The following is a 10,000-nucleotide window of genomic DNA, read 5'->3' as shown; positions in this document are numbered from 1 at the left end:
ATGTCGTACCTTAACCTAACCTATGTCGTACCTTAACCTAACCTATGTCGTACCTTAACCTAACCTATGTCGTACCTTAACCTAACCTATGTCGTACCTTAACCTAACCTATGTCGTACCTTAACCTAACCTATGTCGTACCTTAACCTAACCTATGTCGTACCTTAACCTAACCTATGTCGTACCTTAACCTAACCTATGTCGTACCTTAACCTAACCTATGTCGTACCTTAACCTAACCTATGTCGTACCTTAACCTAACCTATGTCGTACCTTAACCTAACCTATGTCGTACCTTAACCTAACCTATGTCGTACCTTAACCTAACCTATGTCGTACCTTAACCTAACCTATGTCGTACCTTAACCTAACCTGTATTGCGCCTTAACCTAACCTGTATTGCGCCTTAACCTAACCTGTATTGCGCCTTAACGTAACCTGTATTGCGCCTTAACGTAACCTGTATTGCGCCTTAACGTAACCTGTATTGCGCCTTAACGTAACCTGTATTGCGCCTTAACGTAACCTGTATTGCGCCTTAACGTAACCTGTATTGCGCCTTAACGTAACCTGTATTGCGCCTTAACGTAACCTGTATTGCGCCTTAACGTAACCTGTATTGCGCCTTAACGTAACCTGTATTGCGCCTTAACGTAACCTGTATTGCGCCTTAACGTAACCTGTATTGCGCCTTAACGTAACCTGTATTGCGCCTTAACGTAACCTGTATTGCGCCTTAACGTAACCTGTATTGCGCCTTAACGTAACCTGTATTGCGCCTTAACGTAACCTGTATTGCGCCTTAACGTAACCTGTATTGCGCCTTAACGTAACCTGCATTGCGCCTTAACGTAACCTGCATTGCGCCTTAACGTAACCTGCATTGCGCCTTAACGTAACCTGTATTGCGCCTTAACGTAACCTGTATTGCGCCTTAACGTAACCTGTATTGCGCCTTAACGTAACCTGTATTGCGCCTTAACGTAACCTGTATTGCGCCTTAACGTAACCGATATTGCGCCTTAACGTAACCTATATTGCGCCGTAACGTAACCTATATTGCGCCGTAACGTAACCCACATTGCCCCTTAACGTAACCCACATTGCCCCTTAACGTAACCCACATTGCCCCTTAACGTAACCCAACACACGTTGGGCCTTAACCCAACACACGTTGGGCCTTAACCCAACACACGTTGGGCCTTAACCCAACACACGTTGGGCCTTAACCCAACACACGTTGGGCCTTAACCCAACACACGTTGGGCCTTAACCCAACACACGTTGGGCCTTAACCCAACACACGTTGGGCCTTAACCCAACACACGTTGGGCCTTAACCCAACACACGTTGGGCCTTAACCCAACACACGTTGGGCCTTAACCCAACACACGTTGGGCCTTAACCCAACACACGTTGGGCCTTAACCTGCTCTGTAATTGTCATACGACGCGTTAAATTAGTGTAGTGTTGCCTAACTGCAACCCCCGCAATATAGTTTGCTACTCGCACTGCCCGGTCCCCAGTGTATCGCTTCATGTTAAACACCTTGCAGCTATACACTGTAATGTGGATGGCAGCAGGACGTACATGCTCAATGCCCTTTGCAGTTGTTCATTGGCATTTGCAGTTGTTCATTGGCATTCGCATGTGCGATGCACTTAGCCTACGCTGTGGTACGGCCTGTGTCAACTGTCCGCTGATGTTGTACGTCCAAATCACACACTGTACTGCACATTGGTCCTCATGTACTGAATGATACATCGTGGTACATGTGACCGTACAACGACTGCGCCAACAACGGCGAACCATGCGGTCCAAATGTTGTGCACTCAGCTACGTGTCGTCTCCCTATAAGAGCTGGATTGCAGTGTGGTATGCCCTGGATGGCGATCAGCATGAGCCGTCTGTTGATGTAGTGGCGCGTGTTGTCAGACGTAGTCGTCTCTTCTCACACACCGTGATAGCATGGTGCACTGCGTTCCACATCTGCGACATGCGACAGAGGCCGGTTGACAGTCGTTCGCGCAATGGACATCGCATACGTACGGGGGCCACCTTCCACGTGTTCGCGAAGCGTGCACATGTTGTTGCGTGTATGTGGGCAGACATAGTGTGTCGTGACACCTGACACAGGCATGCAACAATCGTTGAATTTGCAAATGGCGATGGACGCCTACGTTTGCTGGTGACGTTATGCAAATGAACAACTGGTAAACCGTTGTGGTGCGGTTGTTCTCGCTAGAGGTGAATCAGTGATGGCGACGATCGGTTGAGCTACCAACCGGTTGTTCCAGCGATACCCACCATGCCCACGAACGTGAATGGCATCTGGGTGTGAAGCGATACGCGGCGGTGGCTGGGTGGGACCGTCCCCGGCCGGTGAGGGGGGGCCTCCCGGCGTGCTGGCCGCGCGGTGCGTGGGCGCACGCGCTACAGCCGGCTGGTGGGGGCGGCCAGTGGCAGGCGCGCCGGCCGACGGAGGCGGCAGGCGGCGCAGCTGCGCGCCGGCGCACCCTGCACGCGGCGCCGTGCGGCCAAAGTAGGTCCTCGCGGGCCCGGTGCGAAGCGCGGTGGACATCTGCAGTGTGCTGGTCCGATTGAGGACTGTGTGCGCTGAGGATGCGCCGCCGCCCGGCGCTCGGCGCCGCGACGCCGTCTGCTGCTCGGTCGCCTCTGCGGTTCTCGCAGGTGGTTTGTATCGCAGCTGTGCGGACGTGTTGGCGCGTGCGCTGTGCTGGGAGAGTTCGCTTCGGCACCCAAGTGGGGCTTTTGTCCTTCTGTGGCGCTGGCGTTGGAGCTGCCGGTCACCGTAGGTGGCGCGTGTTGTCTCCCGCCGGCAATGCCACGACAGCACGCTCCCGGGCCTCTGTCGGCAGCGGCAAGCTCAGTTGGGAGCACGGGTGGTCGCACCTAAAGCGTCTACTCGCCAAACTCCGGGCGATTGCGCCTCTCTCGAACCCGACCAAGTACTTAGGACGGCGCTGCGCGCCGCCGGGACCTGAGAGGGTTTCGAGGTGTATTGTGCAGGGGAGCTCAGCCTCCTCCTGTTTGCAGAATAATTGAGCGGACGCTTGCGTGTTCGCGCGGGCCCCCGGGACACACTCCCGGGCGGCCGGCTGCTCAGCTCTAGTTGACGCAGCTCCCTGGTTGATCCTGCCAGTAGTCATATGCTTGTCTCAAAGATTAAGCCATGCATGTCTCAGTACAAGCCGCATTAAGGTGAAACCGCGAATGGCTCATTAAATCAGTTATGGTTCCTTAGATCGTACCCACGTTACTTGGATAACTGTGGTAATTCTAGAGCTAATACATGCAAACAGAGTCCCGACCAGAGATGGAAGGGACGCTTTTATTAGATCAAAACCAATCGGTCGGCTCGTCCGGTCCGTTTGCCTTGGTGACTCTGAATAACTTTGGGCTGATCGCACGGTCCTCGTACCGGCGACGCATCTTTCAAATGTCTGCCTTATCAACTGTCGATGGTAGGTTCTGCGCCTACCATGGTTGTAACGGGTAACGGGGAATCAGGGTTCGATTCCGGAGAGGGAGCCTGAGAAACGGCTACCACATCCAAGGAAGGCAGCAGGCGCGCAAATTACCCACTCCCGGCACGGGGAGGTAGTGACGAAAAATAACGATACGGGACTCATCCGAGGCCCCGTAATCGGAATGAGTACACTTTAAATCCTTTAACGAGTATCTATTGGAGGGCAAGTCTGGTGCCAGCAGCCGCGGTAATTCCAGCTCCAATAGCGTATATTAAAGTTGTTGCGGTTAAAAAGCTCGTAGTTGGATTTGTGTCCCACGCTGTTGGTTCACCGCCCGTCGGTGTTTAACTGGCATGTATCGTGGGACGTCCTGCCGGTGGGGCGAGCCGAAGGCGTGCGACGCGCCTCGTGCGTGCTCGTGCGTCCCGAGGCGGACCCCGTTGCAATCCTACCAGGGTGCTCTTGAGTGAGTGTCTCGGTGGGCCGGCACGTTTACTTTGAACAAATTAGAGTGCTTAAAGCAGGCAAGCCCGCCTGAATACTGTGTGCATGGAATAATGGAATAGGACCTCGGTTCTATTTTGTTGGTTTTCGGAACCCGAGGTAATGATTAATAGGGACAGGCGGGGGCATTCGTATTGCGACGTTAGAGGTGAAATTCTTGGATCGTCGCAAGACGAACAGAAGCGAAAGCATTTGCCAAGTATGTTTTCATTAATCAAGAACGAAAGTTAGAGGTTCGAAGGCGATCAGATACCGCCCTAGTTCTAACCATAAACGATGCCAGCCAGCGATCCGCCGCAGTTCCTCCGATGACTCGGCGGGCAGCCTCCGGGAAACCAAAGCTTTTGGGTTCCGGGGGAAGTATGGTTGCAAAGCTGAAACTTAAAGGAATTGACGGAAGGGCACCACCAGGAGTGGAGCCTGCGGCTTAATTTGACTCAACACGGGAAACCTCACCAGGCCCGGACACCGGAAGGATTGACAGATTGATAGCTCTTTCTTGATTCGGTGGGTGGTGGTGCATGGCCGTTCTTAGTTGGTGGAGCGATTTGTCTGGTTAATTCCGATAACGAACGAGACTCTAGCCTGCTAACTAGTCGCGTGACATCCTTCGTGCTGTCAGCGATTACTTTTCTTCTTAGAGGGACAGGCGGCTTCTAGCCGCACGAGATTGAGCAATAACAGGTCTGTGATGCCCTTAGATGTTCTGGGCCGCACGCGCGCTACACTGAAGGAATCAGCGTGTCTTCCTAGGCCGAAAGGTCGGGGTAACCCGCTGAACCTCCTTCGTGCTAGGGATTGGGGCTTGCAATTGTTCCCCATGAACGAGGAATTCCCAGTAAGCGCGAGTCATAAGCTCGCGTTGATTACGTCCCTGCCCTTTGTACACACCGCCCGTCGCTACTACCGATTGAATGATTTAGTGAGGTCTTCGGACTGGTACGCGGCATTGACTCTGTCGTTGCCGATGCTACCGGAAAGATGACCAAACTTGATCATTTAGAGGAAGTAAAAGTCGTAACAAGGTTTCCGTAGGTGAACCTGCGGAAGGATCATTACCGACTAGACTGCATGTCGTTCGATGTGCGTGTCGTGTCGCGCAACACGCTACCTGTACGGCTCGCAGTAGCCGTGCGCCGCGTGCGGAACCACGCGTGCTTCTCAAAACTAACGCCAATGTTGTGTGGTACGAGCGCTGAAGCGCTGGAGCGGCTGGCCTGCGGCACCTGGCGCCTGGCGCCGGTTTTGAATGACTTTCGCCCGACTGCCTGTCCGCTCCGGTGTGGAGCCGTACGACGCCCATCGGCCGTGAGGCCGTTGGACACAGAACGCTTGAACAGGGGCCGCCACACGCCTACGTCCCGCCTATGCAACTGTCTTGAAAGAGACAGTGGAAACTAAGAAAAGATCACCCAGGACGGTGGATCACTCGGCTCGTGGGTCGATGAAGAACGCAGCAAATTGCGCGTCGACATGTGAACTGCAGGACACATGAACATCGACGTTTCGAACGCACATTGCGGTCCATGGATTCCGTTCCCGGGCCACGTCTGGCTGAGGGTCGGCTACGTATACTGAAGCGCGCGGCGTTTGCCCCGCTTCGCAGACCTGGGAGCGTCGCGGCCGCCTGTGGGGCCGGCCGCGCCTCCTGAAACGTGCGATGCGCGCCCGTCGCCTGGCGGTTCGCATACCGGTACTTACTCGGTAGCGTGCACAGCCGGCTGGCGGTGTGGCGTGCGACACCTCGTACAACGACCTCAGAGCAGGCGAGACTACCCGCTGAATTTAAGCATATTACTAAGCGGAGGAAAAGAAACTAACAAGGATTCCCCCAGTAGCGGCGAGCGAACAGGGAAGAGTCCAGCACCGAACCCCGCAGGCTGCCGCCTGTCGTGGCATGTGGTGTTTGGGAGGGTCCACTACCCCGACGCCTCGCGCCGAGCCCAAGTCCAACTTGAATGAGGCCACGGCCCGTAGAGGGTGCCAGGCCCGTAGCGGCCGGTGCGAGCGTCGGCGGGACCTCTCCTTCGAGTCGGGTTGCTTGAGAGTGCAGCTCCAAGTGGGTGGTAAACTCCATCTGAGACTAAATATGACCACGAGACCGATAGCGAACAAGTACCATGAGGGAAAGTTGGAAAGAACTTTGAAGAGAGAGTTCAAAAGTACGTGAAACCGTTCTGGGGTAAACGTGAGAAGTCCGAAAGGTCGAACGGGTGAGATTCACGCCCATCCGGCCACAGGCCTCCGCCCTCGGCAGATGGGGCCGGCCGCCCGCGCGGAGCAATCCGCGGCGGGGTCGTGTCCGGTTGCCTTTCCACTCGCCGCGGGGTGGGGCCGTTCCGGTGTGCGGTGGGCCGCACTTCTCCCCTAGTAGGACGTCGCGACCCGCTGGGTGCCGGCCTACGGCCCGGGTGCGCAGCCTGTCCTTCCGCGGGCCTCGGTTCGCGTCTGTTGGGCAGAGCCCCGGTGTCCTGGCTGGCTGCCCGGCGGTATATCTGGAGGAGTCGATTCGCCCCTTTGGGCGCTCGGGCTCCCGGCAAGCGCGCGCGGTTCTTCCCGGATGACGGACCTACCTGGCCCGGCCCCGGACCCGCGCCGCTGTTGGCTCGGGATGCTCTCGGGCGGAATAATCGCTCCCGTCAGCGGCGCTTCAGCTTTGGACAATTTCACGACCCGTCTTGAAACACGGACCAAGGAGTCTAACATGTGCGCGAGTCATTGGGCTGTACGAAACCTAAAGGCGTAATGAAAGTGAAGGTCTCGCCTTGCGCGGGCCGAGGGAGGATGGGGCTTCCCCGCCCTTCACGGGGCGGCGGCCTCCGCACTCCCGGGGCGTCTCGTCCTCATTGCGAGGTGAGGCGCACCTAGAGCGTACACGTTGGGACCCGAAAGATGGTGAACTATGCCTGGCCAGGACGAAGTCAGGGGAAACCCTGATGGAGGTCCGTAGCGATTCTGACGTGCAAATCGATCGTCGGAGCTGGGTATAGGGGCGAAAGACTAATCGAACCATCTAGTAGCTGGTTCCCTCCGAAGTTTCCCTCAGGATAGCTGGTGCTCGTACGAGTCTCATCCGGTAAAGCGAATGATTAGAGGCCTTGGGGCCGAAACGACCTCAACCTATTCTCAAACTTTAAATGGGTGAGATCTCCGGCTTGCTTGATATGCTGAAGCCGCGAGCAAACGACTCGGATCGGAGTGCCAAGTGGGCCACTTTTGGTAAGCAGAACTGGCGCTGTGGGATGAACCAAACGCCGAGTTAAGGCGCCCGAATCGACGCTCATGGGAAACCATGAAAGGCGTTGGTTGCTTAAGACAGCAGGACGGTGGCCATGGAAGTCGGAATCCGCTAAGGAGTGTGTAACAACTCACCTGCCGAAGCAACTAGCCCTGAAAATGGATGGCGCTGAAGCGTCGTGCCTATACTCGGCCGTCAGTCTGGCAGTCATGGCCGGTCCTTGCGGCCGGCCGCGAAGCCCTGACGAGTAGGAGGGTCGCGGCGGTGGGCGCAGAAGGGTCTGGGCGTGAGCCTGCCTGGAGCCGCCGTCGGTGCAGATCTTGGTGGTAGTAGCAAATACTCCAGCGAGGCCCTGGAGGGCTGACGCGGAGAAGGGTTTCGTGTGAACAGCCGTTGCACACGAGTCAGTCGATCCTAAGCCCTAGGAGAAATCCGATGTTGATTGGGGCCGTCATAGCATGATGCACTTTGTGCTGGCCCCCGTTGGGCGAAAGGGAATCCGGTTCCTATTCCGGAACCCGGCAGCGGAACCGATACAAGTCGGGCCCCTCTTTTAGAGATGCTCGTCGGGGTAACCCAAAAGGACCCGGAGACGCCGTCGGGAGATCGGGGAAGAGTTTTCTTTTCTGCATGAGCGTTCGAGTTCCCTGGAATCCTCTAGCAGGGAGATAGGGTTTGGAACGCGAAGAGCACCGCAGTTGCGGCGGTGTCCCGATCTTCCCCTCGGACCTTGAAAATCCGGGAGAGGGCCACGTGGAGGTGTCGCGCCGGTTCGTACCCATATCCGCAGCAGGTCTCCAAGGTGAAGAGCCTCTAGTCGATAGAATAATGTAGGTAAGGGAAGTCGGCAAATTGGATCCGTAACTTCGGGATAAGGATTGGCTCTGAGGATCGGGGCGTGTCGGGCTTGGTCGGGAAGTGGGTCAGCGCTAACGTGCCGGGCCTGGGCGAGGTGAGTGCCGTAGGGGTGCCGGTAAGTGCGGGCGTTTAGCGCGGGCGTGGTCTGCTCTCGCCGTTGGTTGGCCTCGTGCTGGCCGGCGGTGCAGGATGCGCGCGCCTGCGCGGCGTTCGCGCCCCGGTGCTTCAACCTGCGTGCAGGATCCGAGCTCGGTCCCGTGCCTTGGCCTCCCACGGATCTTCCTTGCTGCGAGGCCGCGTCCGCCTTAGCGTGCTCCTCCGGGGGCGCGCGGGTGCGCGGATTCTCTTCGGCCGCCATTCAACGATCAACTCAGAACTGGCACGGACTGGGGGAATCCGACTGTCTAATTAAAACAAAGCATTGCGATGGCCCTAGCGGGTGTTGACGCAATGTGATTTCTGCCCAGTGCTCTGAATGTCAACGTGAAGAAATTCAAGCAAGCGCGGGTAAACGGCGGGAGTAACTATGACTCTCTTAAGGTGGCCAAGTGGCGGCGGTGTGGCTGCATCCGGACTTGGCTTTTCGAAGTGCGGTCTTGATGTAGTCGTGCTGCTGCTGCGAGGTGCCTTCCTTGGGTTATGGTTACAGGGAGAGTGATGCGCAATACATGGGCCTAGCCCTCTTAGCCTCTCCTCTCCTGCGGTCTTCTCCCCTTCTCGTGGGCCCGCTGATTTTCGCAGAGTGGAAGACCGCACCAGGGGCTTGGGGGGGTTACCAGCCCCCCCTCGCACTATCCCTTTTTTTAGTTGGGGGCAGTATTCAGAGAAAAAGTGGTGGCCCTTCCGCTGAAGGTGCCACCCCAACTCCCCCAGCACCTAGCCGGCCAACCGGCCGTGCCGAAAATCTTGTAACTTTTGCAGCTGTATACGCCTGTAGTGAGTGCCACCGCAGCTTCACCACCAAGAACGGTCTCGGGGTCCATCGCCGCCGCCAACACCTTGCGGCCGCCAACGCGGAGATCGTCACGGAGAGGCATCGCGCGAGGTGGACGGAGGAAGAAGTCCTGTCGCTCGCCAAGGCGGAGGCCGAACTGTTCCTCGAGAGGGACGCCCGGTTCTTCTTTGTAAATCAAGAGCTCATCAGGATGTTCCCCGACCGAACGCTTGAGGCAATCAAGTGCCGACGGCGGCAAGCTGCCCACAAGCAGCTTGTCCGCCAATTCATGGAGGCGCTTGAGATCGGTCGGGGGGAAGAGCCGGCGTCCCGCCGGGGAGCAGCGAGCCCGCTGCCTGACGCGGGCGAGGCCGCTGCGCCGCCCGTCGACGCAGCCGAGGACTTCGCGGCCGACACCACCGGGCCGCCGCCGGAGGGGCCGACTGACGCCGCCATCTGGGAGCATCTGGCGGGGCTACCCGCTTCCGCCCAGCGTTTCTCTGCCCTGGATCGTGTCATAGGTCTGGGGCGGGGCACGCCGCCCGATGTCATCCTGGGCATGCTCCCGGATGCCCTTGCGTCGGTCGGGTCCAGAGGGGAGAGATCGATCACCAGGACACAGCGGCCGCGCCAACCATCGAAGCGGCCGCCTGCCGCGCCGCCGACGCAGAAGCGCAAGCGGCGCCGCTGGGAGTACGCGAGAACGCAGGATGCCTTCCGACGGTCGCGTGCACGTTGCGTGCGCGGCCTCTTGGATGGCACCCTGCTCCAGCCGCCACCTGCCATCCCTGGTCTGCTGGACTTCTGGGCGGACCTCTTCACCAAGAAGCCCATCTCCACCGCGGGCTTCATTCGTGACCGCCTCCTCCCGCACTCGGAGCCTGTCGCTCCCGAGTGCCTATGGGGGCCGGTCACACATGAGGAGGTCGCCGCCGCGTTGCCGCCCAGGGGATCAGCAGCCGGGCCGGACGGCCT

General features: G+C 57.7%; 2 non-coding genes and 1 pseudogene across 2 annotated transcripts; all 3 read left to right on the top strand.

Moving 5' to 3' along the window:
* The first annotated feature begins 3,143 nt into the window (after positions 1-3,143).
* On the top strand, positions 3,144-5,053 carry LOC124592997. The gene has a single exon (XR_006977748.1). It is a non-coding gene; the product is annotated as a small subunit ribosomal RNA (ribosomal RNA).
* A 351-nt stretch (positions 5,054-5,404) lies between these two features.
* Positions 5,405-5,559, top strand: LOC124593110. Its single transcript, XR_006977832.1, has one exon. It is a non-coding gene; the product is annotated as a 5.8S ribosomal RNA (ribosomal RNA).
* A 188-nt stretch (positions 5,560-5,747) lies between these two features.
* LOC124593100 overlaps positions 5,748-10,000 on the top strand; it is a 7,954-nt pseudogene continuing 3,701 nt past the window's right edge.

The sequence above is a fragment of the Schistocerca americana genome, unplaced genomic scaffold (assembly GCF_021461395.2).
Source record: "Schistocerca americana isolate TAMUIC-IGC-003095 unplaced genomic scaffold, iqSchAmer2.1 HiC_scaffold_97, whole genome shotgun sequence".
In the NCBI taxonomy this organism is placed as follows: domain Eukaryota; kingdom Metazoa; phylum Arthropoda; class Insecta; order Orthoptera; family Acrididae; genus Schistocerca; species Schistocerca americana.
Note: the sequence above shows the minus strand (reverse complement) of the source record. Positions and strands in the feature narration are given on the sequence as shown.